Here is a 15,687-nt window from a genome sequence, read left to right as displayed (position 1 = left end):
CGGTGTAGTGATCCAGAGCGGCAAGAATCCGGTGATGTGGTAGAGAGAATATCTGGGTTGATATCGCGCTGTGCAGACTGGCAGGTATTGTCCGGACTAAGGCTGGCTGGTCCGAGCTAAAGGTGAAGACCGCTAGCCGTGTCTAACAAAGACTAGTAGCTAGTTAGCTGGCTAGCTCCTGGTGGAGGTTCCGGTTATAAGGAATAAAAATAGCAGATACATTGCAGGAAAGTATATTTAGTTCGTAGATAGAAAGTGAGATTAAAATATATATGAAAAAAACAAGCTATTTACACAGGATAAGACAAAGACAAACACACGTCTGACTGCTACGCCATCTTGGAAAACAGATTCATGAGGTATTTACCTGGAATGCATTTCAATTAACAGGTGTTCCTTGTTAAAAGTTCATTTGTGAAATGTATTTCCTTCTTAATGCATTTGAGCCAATCAGTTGTGTTGTGACAAGGTAGGGGTGGTATACAGAAGATAGCCCTATTTGGTAAAAGACCAAGTCCATATTATGGCAAGAACAACTCAAATAAGTAAAGAGAAACAATAATCCATCATTACTTTAAGACATGAAGGTCAGTCAATCCGGAAAATTTCAAGAACTTTTAAAGTTTCTTCAAGTGCAGTCGCAAAAACCATCAAGCACTATGATGAAACTGGCTCCCATGAGGACCGCCACAGGAAAGGAAGACCCAGAGTTACCTCTGCTGCAGAGGATCAATTCATTATAGTTAACTGCACCTCAGATTGCAGCCCAAATAAATGCTTCACAGAGTTCAAGTAACAGACACATCTCAACATCAACTGTACAGAGGAGATTGCGTGAATCAGGCCTTCATGGTCGAATTGCTGCAAAGAAACCATTACTAAAGGACACCAATAAGAAGAGACTTGCTTGAACCAAAAAACATGAGCAATGGACATTAGACAGGTGGAAATCTGTCCTTTAGACTGATGAGCCCAAATTTGCGATTTTTGGTTCCAACCGCTGTGTCTTTGTGAGACGCAGAGTAGAGGAACGGATGATCTCTGCATGTGTGGTTCCCACCATGAAGCATGGAGGAGATGGTGTGATGGTGTGGGGGTGCTTTGCTGGTGATGCTATCTGTGATTTATTTAGAATTCAAGGCACACTTAACCAGCATGGCTTCTGCAGCGATACACCATTCCTTATGGTTTGAGCTTAGTGGAACTATAATTTGTTTTTCAACAGGACAATGACCCAACACACCTCCAGGTTGTGTATGGTAGCGCTCACCTTGTCTTCTCCGGACAAGCTTTTTTCTGGATGCCCCAAACAATCGGAAAGGTCATTCATCAGAGAAAATTACTTTACCCAATCCTCAGCAGTCCAATCCCTGTACCTTTTGCAGAATATCAGTCTGTCCCTGATGTTTTTCCTAGAGAGAAGTGGCTTCTTTACTGCCCTTCTTGACACCAGGCCATCCTCCAAATGTCTTTGCCTCACTGTGCATGCAGATGCACTCACACCTGCCTGCTGCCATTCCTGAGCAAGCTCTGTACTGGTGGTGCCCCGATCCCGCAGCTGAATCAACTTTAGGAGACGGTCCTGGCGCTTGCTGGACTTTCTTGTGCGCCCTGAAGCCTTCTTCACAACAATTGAACTACTCTCCTTGAAGTTCTTGATGATCCGATAAATGGTTGATTTAGGTGCAATCTTACTGGCAGTAATATCCTTGCCTGTGAAGCCCTTTTTGTGCAAAGCAATGATGACGGCACGTGTTTCCTTGCAGTTAACCATGATTGACAGAGGAAGAACAATGATTCCACGCACCACCCTCCTTTTGAAGCTTCCAGTCTGTTATTCGAACTCAATCAGCATGACAGAGTGATCTCCAGCCTTGTCCTCGTCAACACTCACACCTGTGTTAATGAGATAATCACTGACATGATGTCAGCAGGTCCTTTTGTGACAGAGCTGAAATGCAGTGGAAATGTTTTGGGGGGATTCAGTTCATTTGCATGGCAAAGAGGGACTTTGCAATTAATTGCAATTGATCTGATCACTCTTCATAACATTCTGGAGTATATGCAAATTTCCATCATACAAACTGAGGCAGCAGACTTTGTGAAAATTAATATTTGTGTCATTCTCAAAACCTTTGGCCACGACTGTACTTCCAAAGTGGTGGCAAAATGGCTTAAGGACAACAACGTCAAGGTATTGGCCATCGCAAAGCCCTGACCTCAATCCCATGGAAAATTTGTGGGTAGAACTGAAAAAGCGTGTGCGAGCAAGGGGGCCTACAAACCTGACTAAGTTACGCCAGCTCTGTCAGGTGGAATGGGCCAAAATTCACCCAACTTATTGTGGGAAGCTTGTGGAAGGCTACCCAAAACGTTTAACTCAAGTTAAACAATTTAAAGGTATTGCTACCAAATACTAATTGAGTGTATTTAAACTTCTGAACCACTGGGAATGTGATGAAAGAAATAAAAGCTGAAATAAATCATTCTCTCTACTATTATTCTGACATTTCACATTCTGAAAATAAACTGGTGATCCTAACTGACCTAAGACAGGGAATTTTTTTACTAGGATTAAATGTCAGGAATTGTGAAAAACTGAGTTTAAATATATTTGGCTAAGGTGTATGTAAACTTCTGACTTCAACTGTATATTTGTTGTCAAAATGATTGGATGTGAAGCTCAGCTGGAGCTGTCAGCTGACTAATCACGTGACAAGAACCCAGAACCTGTTCCATGCCAGAATCAGTTTACTTCCATTTTGCCCATAAAAAACGAGGGTGCTGTTAGATGTATACACACATCTCACTGGTACCATGATATACCGGTCACCTACTGTCCCTTTGACCACCAGCTCATACAGGTAGTACAAGTTCAACAGGTAGCAGTATCACACCTCTAGAGGTAGTATATTCAAAGACGGTCTCGGGGAAGCTATGTATGGAGTTGAAGCAACTCTCTTAATATGCATAAACTCCTAGTGAAACAACAACTGCCATATCTCCATCAAAAGTCCTTTGGGGCAGTATGAGTTGTGGACATAGCTTAGCTGACTCTCTGTTATTGGGGTGTGGCATGTGGGCACAGTAGTATACATCCTGTTTCACTTACCATAATTGAGCTTGGATAGGACTGTGGATAAGGCTTCAGTTTCAGGCAGACTGCACTGGAAAACCATCCCCTCTGGCCAGGTAAATAAGCCTTTGTCCAGTTGTCTAAAATGTAATCATTGCATTACAATCCATTCACTTACTGTACAGCTGTGTAATTGATAAGCAAAGTAATGAGAGTTACTATACGTCATATGGGAAATTTAGATTCATGAATTGCTGCAGAGCGCTTTTAACTGTGATTAGGATTAGGCTGTGCATGATGGCAGTTTAAGAGGGCAGTTTCAGAATTGTGGTATTTTCTGGTGTGTTAAAGAAGTTAGGGCATATTTTGACAGCCTGTAGTTTATCTATCTATCGTACATTCATCCTAATGTGTTCTTTCGATCCCTCGGTCAGAACAGAACATTCGCAAGCGACCAAACAGTCAAGATGAGGTTAAAAGGTGAGATGCACCAGTACTAATGTCTGTGGTATGTGGCTACACACCTGTACATAATGTATTTAGCCATTCAGCAGACAGGGTGAATGGAAGAGTTTTACTCCACATATAAGGAATCTGCATTGAATGCCCAGAATCTACCATCAACAAAATCCCATTTTAACCCCTGACATGCAGCCAGATATTGTTTCATCTATGTGTTGATCATTCCTGATGTCTCCCAGTGTTGACAGAAGCTGTGTATGTTAGGGTGCTGCTGGCCACACTCCTTTTTCTGTGCTTCATCTGGTCCAAGCCCTCCATTGTACAGCCATAGACCAAAGCCATTCCAAAGTTTTTGGGTACAGGATTATTTTATTAGACTCATTTTAGTTTCAAATGCAAATTTAGAGGAACATAGCATGGTCAACAATATGTTTCTTCTTGTCTGCTGTATTAAAAAAATTTAGGCTTATTGAAGAGTGAACAAACTCAATCAAACGCAAGGAAGTACGACACCTACAATACAGACACTAATGAATTTGATTAACCAGACATTTTCGGAAAGAAATTAGAATGATGAGATTAAAACCTTCTAATGATATACTACTGGAACAATTTCACTTTTAATTAATGATTCAAATAGTTAATTAAACTGAGATTGTTGCTTTAAGTTGTCCTTTATTTACCATTTTTCACTGGTTTTCCAGTAATGCAAAAACCATGGCTAGGGTCCCCAGTCGGAGGTCGATAGCACAACCATTACTAAATGGCATCCTCTTTCTTGTCAATATACTCAGTGCTTTGATGCCCTCCCATCGCTGAAAGTAACTCACATTAATCACAGCAATAATTTGTTATTTAATTAACAATTAACCCAAAGGTGCGGACTCCGGCCGCAAAACCTGAACCTATAGGGGAGGGTCTGGGTGGGCGTCTGTCCGCGGTGGCGGATCTGGCGCGGGACGTGGACCCCACTTCACCATAGTTTTTGTCCGCCTCTTTAACCGCCCCCTGTGGCCTCTCACCGCCGACCTCCGACTGGGGACCCTAGCCATGGGTCCCGAATGGACGGGAGATTCCGGCAGCGCCGGACAGGCGGGAGACTCCGGCAGCTCTGGAGTGAAGGGCGACTCCGGCATCGCCGGCGTGACAGGCAGCTCTGGCGGCTCCTGGCTGACTGACGGCTCTGGTGGCTCCTGGCTGACTGACGGCTCTGGCGGCTCCTGAGTGACTGACGGCTCTGACGGCTCCTGGGTGACTGACGGCTCTGGCGGCTCCTGGCGGCTCCTGGCTGACTGACGGCTCTGGCGGCTCCGGGCTGGCGGGCGGCTCAGGCGACGCTGGACAGGCGGGCGGCTCAGGCGGCGCTGGACAGAAGGGCGGCTCAGGCGGCGCTGGACAGACGGGCGGCTCAGGCGGCGCTGGACAGACGGGCGGCTCAGGCGGCGCTGGACAGACGGGCGGCTCAGGCGGCGCTGGACAGACGGGCAGCTCAGGCGGCGTTGGACAGAAGGGCAGCTCAGGCGGCGCTGGACAGACGGGCAGCTCAGGCGGCGCTGGACAGACGGGCGCACCTGTATGGAGGAGACGGAGAGACAGCCTGGTGCGTGGGGCTGCCACAGGACCCACCAGGCTGGGGAGACCTACAGGAGGCTTGGTGTTAGGAGGAGGCACCTGAAGGACCGGGCTGTGGGGGAGCACTGGAGCTCTGGTGCGCAGCCTTGGCACCACTCCCCCAGGCTGGATAACTACTCTAGCTCGGACCCTCCAGAGTGCAGGCACAGGTTGAACCAGGCTGTGGGTAAGCACTGGAGATCTAGTGCCTACTACGCGCACCTCTCCCTTAGGCTCCACTCCCACATTTGCCCGGCACGAGCGGAGCGCAGGCATAGGACGCACTGCACCCTCCCAGCGCCCCGGAGACACAGCACGCAGAGCCGGCGCAGGATACCCTGGACCGAATCTGCGTACCGGAGACCAGACACGCTGAGCAGGCACCATACGCCCTGGCTGGATGCCCACACTCGCATGACACTTTCGGGGGGCTGCCCTATAGCGCACGAACTGGCGACACCGTGCGCTTAACCGCATAACACGGTGCCTGACCAGTAACGCGCTGCTTATAATAAGCACGAGGAGTGAGCTCAGGTCTGCTACCTGGCTTAGCCACACACCCCGTGTGCCCCCCCCCCCCCAATTTTGGGGGGGGCTGCCTCTCGTACCTGTCGCGCTGCCGCGCTGCCTCCTCATATCGCCGCCACTCAGCTTTCGCTGCCTCCAGTTCTGCTTTGGGGCGGCGATATTCCCCAGCCTGTGCCCAGGTTCCTTCTCCGTTTAAAATCTCCTCCCATGTCCAGGAGTCCTGTGTTCTTTGCCGCTGATGCTGCTGTCCTTTACCACGCTGCTTGGTCCGGTTTTGGTGGGTGTTTCTGTAACGGCTGTCGTCCTCCTCTTCTGACGAGGAGAAGCGAGAAGGATCGGAGGACCAATATGCAGCGTGGTAAGTGTCCATAATGTTTATTTAAAGACATAAACTGAACACTACAAAATACAAAACAATAAACGTGAAACGAACGAAACCGAAACAGTACCGTGTGGCAACAAACACTGACACGGAAGACAAACACCCACACCTCAAAAGTGAAACCCAGGCTACCTAAGTATGATTCTCAATCAGGGACAACGATTGACAGCTGCCTCTGATTGAGAACCATACCAGGCCGAACTCAAAACCCCAACATAGAAAAACACACATAGACTGCCCACCCCAACTCACACCCTGACCATACTAAATAAAGACAAAACAAAGGAAATAAAGGTCAGAACGTGACATGCAACCTATCATCATACCCTCAGGGACGCAGTGGGGTTTATAGCACAACCATTACTAAATGGCATCCTCTTTCTTGTCAATATACTCAGTGCTTTGATGCTCTCCCATCGCTGAAAGTAACTCACATTAATCACAGCAATAATATGTTATTTAATTAACATTTAATTAAACAATTAAATGAATGTAACGGCAATGTGTCAAGCAGCTGTCCTAATCTGTCACTAATGAGCACAGTAATTCCCTCACAATTGAAATTCACCTAAACTCATAATCATTGCTTATTTATAATCTGAAAAATTATCTGAAAAACAACCAAAACAAACTGCAAATGCATCCAACAAGTTTGTAGAATCACAAGCTTTATGCAGTCATTGTGTGCTTGGAATATCACACCAAATACTACACTTCTGACTATTTTATTTATAACAATCTTTAGTTGTGTCAATAATGTTGACAACTACCTTTTTGAGAAAACAATGATGACTTGTTCAACAAAATCTCTTTCTCTGAATAATTGTATTAGTATAATATAGTTTCCCCCAAAAATGTATTTTATACAGTCATTATTGCTCATCTTTGTCAAGGGTGTCAATAATTTGACCCCACTGTACATCAATACTTCAAGGTGACATGAAAAAACATTTGAGTCTCATAACGGCACATTACTGTTGTATCTGTGGGGGAAAAAGTCTAATGTCTTCTTACCGGTAGATTCAGGAAAAGTCCAAACACGTATGGCAGGGCTATCCAGTTAAAAAGCTTCCGCCTATAGCTTAGACATTAATGGCATTGCATGTTAAAATAACACGTTTCATATTTAATAAGCCCTTATATGTTGTTAATAGATTAAAAAATCGTCAAAGTCTCCATCCATCCAAGTCATAGACTGTTCTCTCTGCAACCACACGGCAAACACTACCGGAGAGCCAAGTCTGGGACCAAAAGGCTTCTCAACAGCTTCTTCCTCCAAGCCATAAGACTGCTGAACAGTTAATCAAATGGCTATCCAGTCTATTTGCATTGACCCCCTTTTTTTATCATACATTTTTTGCACTGACGTTCTTGCACTGGCTCTATACACACTCACTAGATTCTACCCAGACACTCACACATACTACACTGCCACTCCAACACACACACACACACACACACACACAAAAACACACACATGCATATAGACGCCACACACAGACATTGCTGCTCCTCTGTTTATTATTTATCCAGATGTTTTACCCATACCTACATGTACAGTACCAGTCAAACGTTTGGACACACCTACTCATTCAAAGGGTTTTCTTTGTTTTTACTATTTTCTACATCATTGTAGAATAATAGTGTAGACATCAACATTATGAAATAACACATATGGAATCATGTAGTAACCAAAAAAGTGTTAAAAAAATCAAAATATTTTTTTACTTTAGATTCTTTAAAGTAGCCACCCTTTGCCTTGATGACAGATTTGCACACTCTTGGCATTCTCTCAACCAGCTTCACTTGGAATGCTTTTCCAACAGTCTTGAAGGAGTTCCCACATATGCTAAGCACTTGTTGGCTGCTTTTCCTTTACTCTGCGGTCCAACTCATCCCAAACCATCACAATTGGGTTGAGGTCGGGTGATTGTGGAGGCCAAAAATGGAAGTAAACTGATTCTGGCATGGAACAGGTTCTGGGTTCTTGTCACGTGATTAGTCAGCTGACAGCTCCAGCTGAGCTTCACATCCAATCATTTTGACAACAAATATACAGTTGAAGTCAGAAGTTTACATACACCTTAGCCAAATACATTTAAACTCAGTTTTTCACAATTCCTGACATTTAATCCTAGTAAAAAAATTCCCTGTCTTAGGTCAGTTAGGATCACCAGTTTATTTTCAGAATGTGAAATGTCAGAATAATAGTAGAGAGAATGATTTATTTCAGCTTTTATTTCTTTCATCACATTCCCAGTGGTTCAGAAGTTTAAATACACTCAATTAGTATTTGGTAGCAATACCTTTAAATTGTTTAACTTGAGTTAAACGTTTTGGGTAGCCTTCCACAAGCTTCCCACAATAAGTTGGGTGAATTTTGGCCCATTCCACCTGACAGAGCTGGCGTAACTTAGTCAGGTTTGTAGGCCCCCTTGCTCGCACACGCTTTTTCAGTTCTACCCACAAATTTTCCATGGGATTGAGGTCAGGGCTTTGCGATGGCCAATACCTTGACGTTGTTGTCCTTAAGCCATTTTGCCACAACTTTGGAAGTACAGTCGTGGCCAAAGGTTTTGAGAATGACACAAATATTAATTTTCACAAAGTCTGCTGCCTCAGTTTGTATGATGGAAATTTGCATATACTCCAGAATGTTATGAAGAGTGATCAGATCAATTGCAATTAATTGCAAAGTCCCTCTTTGCCATGCAAATGAACTGAATCCCCCCAAAACATTTCCACTGCATTTCAGCTCTGTCACAAAAGGACCAGCTGACATCATGTCAGTGATTCTCTCATTAACACAGGTGTGAGTGTTGACGAGGACAAGGCTGGAGATCACTCTGTCATGCTGATTGAGTTCGAATAACAGACTGGAAGCTTCAAAAGGAGGGTGGTGCGTGGAATCATTGTTCTTCCTCTGTCAATCATGGTTAACTGCAAGGAAACACGTGCCGTCATCATTGCTTTGCACAAAAAGGGCTTCACAGGCAAGGATATTGCTGCCAGTAAGATTGCACCTAAATCAACCATTTATCGGATCATCAAGAACTTCAAGGAGAGTGGTTCAATTGTTGTGAAGAAGGCTTCAGGGCGCACAAGAAAGTCCAGCAAGCGCCAGGACCGTCTCCTAAAGTTGATTCAGCTGCGGGATTGGGGCACCACCAGTACAGCGCTTGCTCAGGAATGGCAGCAGACAGGTGTGAGTGCATCTGCATGCACAGTGAGGCGAAGACATTTGGAGGATGGCCTGGTGTCAAGAAGGGCAGTAAAGAAGCCACTTCTCTCTAGGAAAAACATCAGGGACAGACTGATATTCTGCAAAAGGTACAGGGATTGGACTGCTGAGGACTGGGGTAAAGTCATTTTCTCTGATGAATGACCTTTCCGATTGTTTGGGGCATCCAGAAATGCGGTTGAAAAAAAAAATAATAATAATTCCGACAAACTCCAAGCATTGATTATGCAAGAATGGTCTGCCATCAGTCAGGATGTGGCCCAGAAGTTAATTGTCAGCATGCCAGGGCGGATTGCTGAGGTCTTGAAAAAGAAGGGTCAACACTTCAAATATTGACTCTTTGCATCAACTTAATGTAATTGTCAATAAAAGCCTTTCACACTTTTGAAATGCTTGTAATTATACTTCATTATTCCATAGTAACATCTGACAAAAATATCTAAAGACACTGAAGCAGCAAACTTTGTGGAAATTAATATTTGTGTCATTCTCAACTTTTTGGCCATGACTGTATGCTTCGGGTCATTGTCCATTTGGAAGACCCATTTGTGACCAAGCTTTAACTTCCTGACTGATGTCTTGAGATGTTGCTAAAATACATCCACATCATTTTCGTCCCTCATATCATCTGTTTTGTGAAGTGCACAAGTCCCTCCTGCAGCAAAGCACCCCCACAACATGATGCTGCCACCCAAGTGCTTCACAGTTGGGATGGTGTTCTTCGGCTTGCAAGCCTCGCCCTTTCTCCTCCAAACATAACGATGGTAAATATGGCCAAACAGTTCTATTTTTGTTTCATCAGACCAGAGGACATTTCTCCAAAAAGTGCAATCTTTGTCCCCATGTGCAGTTGCAAACCTAGTCTGGCTTTTTTTATGGTTGTTTTGGAGCAGTGGCTTCTTCCTTGCTGAGCAGCCTTTCAGGTTATGTCGATATAGGACTCGTTTTACTGTGGATATAGATACTTTTGTACCTGTTTCCTCCAGCATCTTCACAATGTCCTTTGCTGCTGTTCTTGGATTGATTTGCACTTTTCGCACCAAAGTACGTTCATCTCTAGGAGACAGAAAGTGTCTCCTTCCATGAGCGGTATGACAGCTGCGTGGTCCCATGGTGTTTATACTTGAGTACTATTGTTTGTACAGATGAGCGTGGTAGCTTCAGGCATTTGGAAATGTCTCCCAAGGATGAACCAGACTTGTGGAGATCTACAAATTTTTTTCTGAGGTCTTGGCTGATGTCTTTTGATTTTCCCATGATGTCAAGCAAAGAGGCACTGAGTTTGAAGGTAGGCTTGAAATACATCCACAGGCACACTTCCAATTCACAAAAATGATGTCAATTAGCCTATCAGAAGCTTCTAAAGCCATGACATAATTTTCTGGAATTTTCCAAGCTGTTTAATTGTATTGCTTTTCTGACTTTCATGACCATGCTAATTTGGGGCTAGCTGTTCTAGCATTGATTGATACACTCACAAAAGCTTGGATTTCTTTCTCTGTAAAGCATATTTTCAAAATCTGACATGATAGGTGGATTAACAATAAGCTAAGCTGTGTTTTGGTATATTTCACTTGTGATTGCATGATTATAAATATTTTTTGTAATATTTTGCGCCCTGCAATTCAGCAGTTGTTTAGGACAATGATCCCGTAAAAGGGATCCGTAGAGCAGATAAGTTAAAGGCCCAATCAACTTATTGTATGTAAACTTCTGACCCACTGGAATTGTGATACAATGAACTATAAGTGAAATAATCTGTCTGTAAACAATTGTTGGAAAAATTACTTGTCATGCACAAAGTAGATGTCCTAACCGACTTGCCAAAACTATAGTTAATAACTTCTTTGGGGTAGGGGGCAGTATTTTCACGTCCGGTTGAAAAGCGTGCCCAGAGTAAACGGCCTGCTAATCAGCCATAAAAGCTAGAATATGCATATTATTAGTGATTTGGGTAGAAAACACTCTGAAGTTTCTAAAACTGTTTGAATGGTGTCTGTGAGTATAACAGAACTCATATGGCAGGCAAAAACCTGAGAAAAAATCCAACCAGGAAGTGGGAAATCTGAGGTTGGTCGATTTTCAACTCAGCTCCTATTGAAGATACAGTGGGATATTGGTCATGTTGCACTTCCTAAGGCTTCCACTAGATGTCAACAGTCTTTAGAGCCTTGTCTGATGCTTCTACTGTGATGTGGGGCCGAATGAGAGGGGATTGAGTAAAGTCTACCATGAGCTGAGCATGCGCTGACCATACGCTTTCATGTGAGAGCGAGCTCTGTTCCATTGCACTTCTGAAGACAAAGGAATTCTCTGGTTGGAACATTATTGAAGAATTATGTGAAAAACATCCAAAAGATTGATTCAATACTTCGTTTGTCATGTTTTTACGGACTGTAATATAACTTTTTTAACTTTTCGTCCGTACTTTCCGCTGGACTTGCCCTTTCCGCTGGACTTGTCGTGAGTTTGGAAAGTGTACTGAACGCTAGAACAACAAGGAGGAATTTGGACATAAATTATGGACATTATCGAACAAAACAAACATTTATTGTGGAACTATGATTCCTGGGAGGGCATTCTGATGAAGATCATCAAAGGTAAGTGAATGTTTATAATGTTGTTTCTGACTTTTGTTGACTGCACAATATGGCGGATATATTTTTGTCTTGATTGGGCTCTGAGCGCCGACCTCAGATTATTGCATGGTTTGCTTTTTCCGTAAAGCTTTTTTAAAATCTGACACAGCGGTTGCATTAAGGAGAAGTGCATCTAAAATTCCATGCATAACACTTGTATTTTCATCAACATTTATAATGAGTATTTCTGTAAATTGATCCAAATTGATTGGCTCTCTGCAAAATCACCGGATGTTTTGGAACTACTGAACGTAATGCGCCAATGTAAACTCACATTTTTTTATATAAATATGAACTTTACCGAACAAAACATGTATTGTTTGTAACTTTACCGAACATGTATTGTGTAACATGAAGTCCTACGAGTGTCATCTGATGAAGATCATCAAAGGTTAGGGATTAATTTTATCTATATTTCTGCTCTTTGTGAATCGTCTCTTTGGCAGGAAAAATGGTTGTGTTATTCTGTGAATAGGCACTCACCTAACATAATCGTTTGGTTTGCTTTCGTCGTAAAGCCTTTTTGAAATCGGATACTGTGGCTGGATTTACAACAAGTGTATCTTTAAAATGGTGTAAAATACATGTATGTTTGAGGAATTTTAATAATGGGATTTTTGTTGTTTTGAATTTGGCGCCCTGCAGTTTCACTGACTGTTGACGAGGTGGGACACTACCGCCCCACGTACCCTAGAGAGGTTTAACAAGAAATTTGTGAAGTGGTTGAAAAAGTTTCAACCTAAGTGTATGTAAACTTACGTCTTCAACTGTATTTTTTTGTCCATTCAATCGGATCTTCAGCAGTGTTTGGGCAAACATTGTTGCTGCTGAGCCTTTTCCCTACCACCACCACACCCTCCACCTGCTTTGGTTCTGCTCGTCTGTCTATCTATAGCTTAGCTTGATCAGGTTAAATACTTCAGCACTTCCTCTTTTGGAAAGCACCCCGAAGAACAGCTCCTAATTGCCAAGACCAGATATATTAGAATTCTCATTTCATGTTCAAAGAAATGTGATGTCACCGAATACACAAGTCTGTCTCATGACAGAAACAGTTATTCATCTCAAAGGATTTAGTTCATTGTGCGGAACAAAGTTCCATGCTCTCAAAACAGTGTTATTATAATAGTCTCATTTATTTACATATTACTCTGACACTTACAGTGGGGAGAACAAGTATTTGATACACTGCCGATTTTGCAGGTTTTCCTACTTACAAAGCATGTAACTTTTATCATAGGTACACTTCAACTGTGAGACGGAATCTAAAACAAAAATCCAGAAAATCACATTGTATGATTTTTAAGTAATTAATTTGCATTTTATTGCATGACATAAGTATTTGATACATCAGAAAAGCAGAACTTAATATTTGGTACAGAAACCTTTGTTTGCAATTACAGAGATCATACATTTCCTGTAGTTCTTGACCTGGTTTGCATACACTGCAGCAGGGATTTTGGCCCACTCCTCCATACAGACCTTCTCCAGATCCTTCAGGTTTCGGGGCTGTCGCTGGGCAATACGGACTTTCAGCTCCCTCCAAAGATTTTCTATTGGGTTCAGGTCTGGAGACTGGCTAGGCCACTCCAGGACCTTGAGATGCTTCTTACGGAGCCACTCCTTAGTTGCCCTGGCTGTGTAAAAATGACAGACCTCTACATGCTTTGTAAGTAGGAAAACCTGCAAAATCGGCAGTGTATCAAATACTTGTTCTCCCCACTGTATGTCTCCAAATCCCAGGTAAGGTTACTCAGGGCATGATTCTCGCCTTGAACTTAATTTGCCTAAAAGTTCATTTGCCTTTAGTTTATTTGCCTTTAAGACCACACTGCGAGAAGCATATTTCAGTATAGTCACAGTCAACACAACATGTTTAGGCTCACCATTCACATGGGAAAACTATGGCAGATATTTTTCCATGATTTGCCATGATGACTCTGGTAAGACACTGAAAAAAGGGTTTTTCATTTCAGGGATGGAACCTTAAATGGCACACACACAAAAGGTGCTAAAACACAGAGCGGATAACAGTTACACAAGGAAAGGTTTTTAGTCTTAAAAGACAAAAAGTCTATAGACGTTGTATGTTAAAGCAGGTCTCAGCAGACCTAGATAGATCCAGGGATATTTGGGCTGTGCTCTTGGCCTACATAACGATTTGTTGAGTTAATAGAGTCCCTCTGGGCATTGGATGTCAAACACCCACTGCAACTCTGGCTGGCTATTCACTCCTCAAATGAGCTCTCTGTAGGAGAGAAGGTCTATGAGACCAGACAGTACTATGTTTTTAAATGAAAAAGGCTTCAAATAGATTCGGTTTGTGTATATGGATGGAGAACAGACATGCATAGTGAACGTGCACACACCTTTGTGCATGGACACATTAGTCTCCATACTATGTATACTGTATCATTTATAGATATAAGACCAAAGGTTAAAAACACAGCCTTTCTGAAGTGCAGGGGTGAAGGACTAATTAACCTAGCTGACGGCTGTGGAGATGTACAGAGTGAAAAAAGGGCCTTTAGAAAGGAGACTAGGGAATGTTTCAGCCCACCAAGTATAACATTTTAATGGTTGACCAGGTCTACATCCTGTCTTTTTAACCCTTGATTAAATGCACCTTTACAAGCCCTCCAGCATGGTGTGGGGTTTAACTAAACTGGGTTTAACTAAACTCTCCTCAAATCAGGTCTCTTGTTAGAGAATCCTATGTTCCTCAATAAAAAACAATTATTATAATGCTGATCCAGAGTTATGTTCATAGTCATAACTGTGATCTGAGGCAGAGAGTTAAGAACACAACTATACAGTAATGTCAATTGTATTGTACACATGCTGGTTTACCACAATTATCACATGTTGATGATGTAATTTGCTATGAATTGTAACTTTGTCATGACTGTGGCACCATCTTATTGCGTCTCAACTACCTCTCTTCTTCTCCACCTCTCCCCTCATGTTCACTATGTCTTAAACCTACCAAACAGCATAATCAGGTTACTGCGGGTGAGGAAAGCAGCTTATGTGAAAAGTTGGGATGGCTTTATAAATAGAGATTTTAACTGAGTGTATACAGGTACAGAGTATGAATCAGTACTCCATTATGAAGCATCCAATGTTGCCTGCTGTACTGTGTGAGAGTCTTAGTTTTCACAATGACCAGCAGTAGAAATGTATTATCTAGCTTTGAGATTCCATAAGCAGTATGTGTTCATTAGTTATTGTGAAAGTGAAACACTGTGGGAGACAACAATGTGTTTTTAGGATACTGTGAAACTTTGTGAATATTTGGAAGGATGTGGATGTGAACAGTATTTTGTCCCAACCAAAATGCAAATGTTTCTCATCTGAAGTAACTCCAACTGCAGGATATTTCACAGTGTAATGAGGTCTGTGTGTAGCTGGTTAGGAGTCAGGCGCAGGACAGCAGATATGAGTAAATAAACGTACTTTACTCAACATAAATCAAATGCAATACAAAAGAGAGCCCACATAAATGGACCTTACTACATAGAAAACAATCACTCACAAAAATCCATCGGGGAACAGACGGTTAAATAATGAGCAAGTAATTGGGGGATTGAAACCAAGTGTGAAAAACAAAGACAAAGCAAAGGAAAATGAAAAGTGGATCGGCGATGGCTAGAAGGCCGGTGACGGCGACCGCCGAACGCCGCCCGAACAACCAAAGGGAACAACTTCGGCGGAAGTCGTGACAGTACCCCCCCCCTTGACGCGCGGC

This window comes from Salvelinus alpinus, chromosome 2 (genome assembly GCF_045679555.1).
Source record: "Salvelinus alpinus chromosome 2, SLU_Salpinus.1, whole genome shotgun sequence".
Classification (NCBI taxonomy): domain Eukaryota; kingdom Metazoa; phylum Chordata; class Actinopteri; order Salmoniformes; family Salmonidae; genus Salvelinus; species Salvelinus alpinus.
This window is presented reverse-complemented; position numbering follows the sequence as displayed.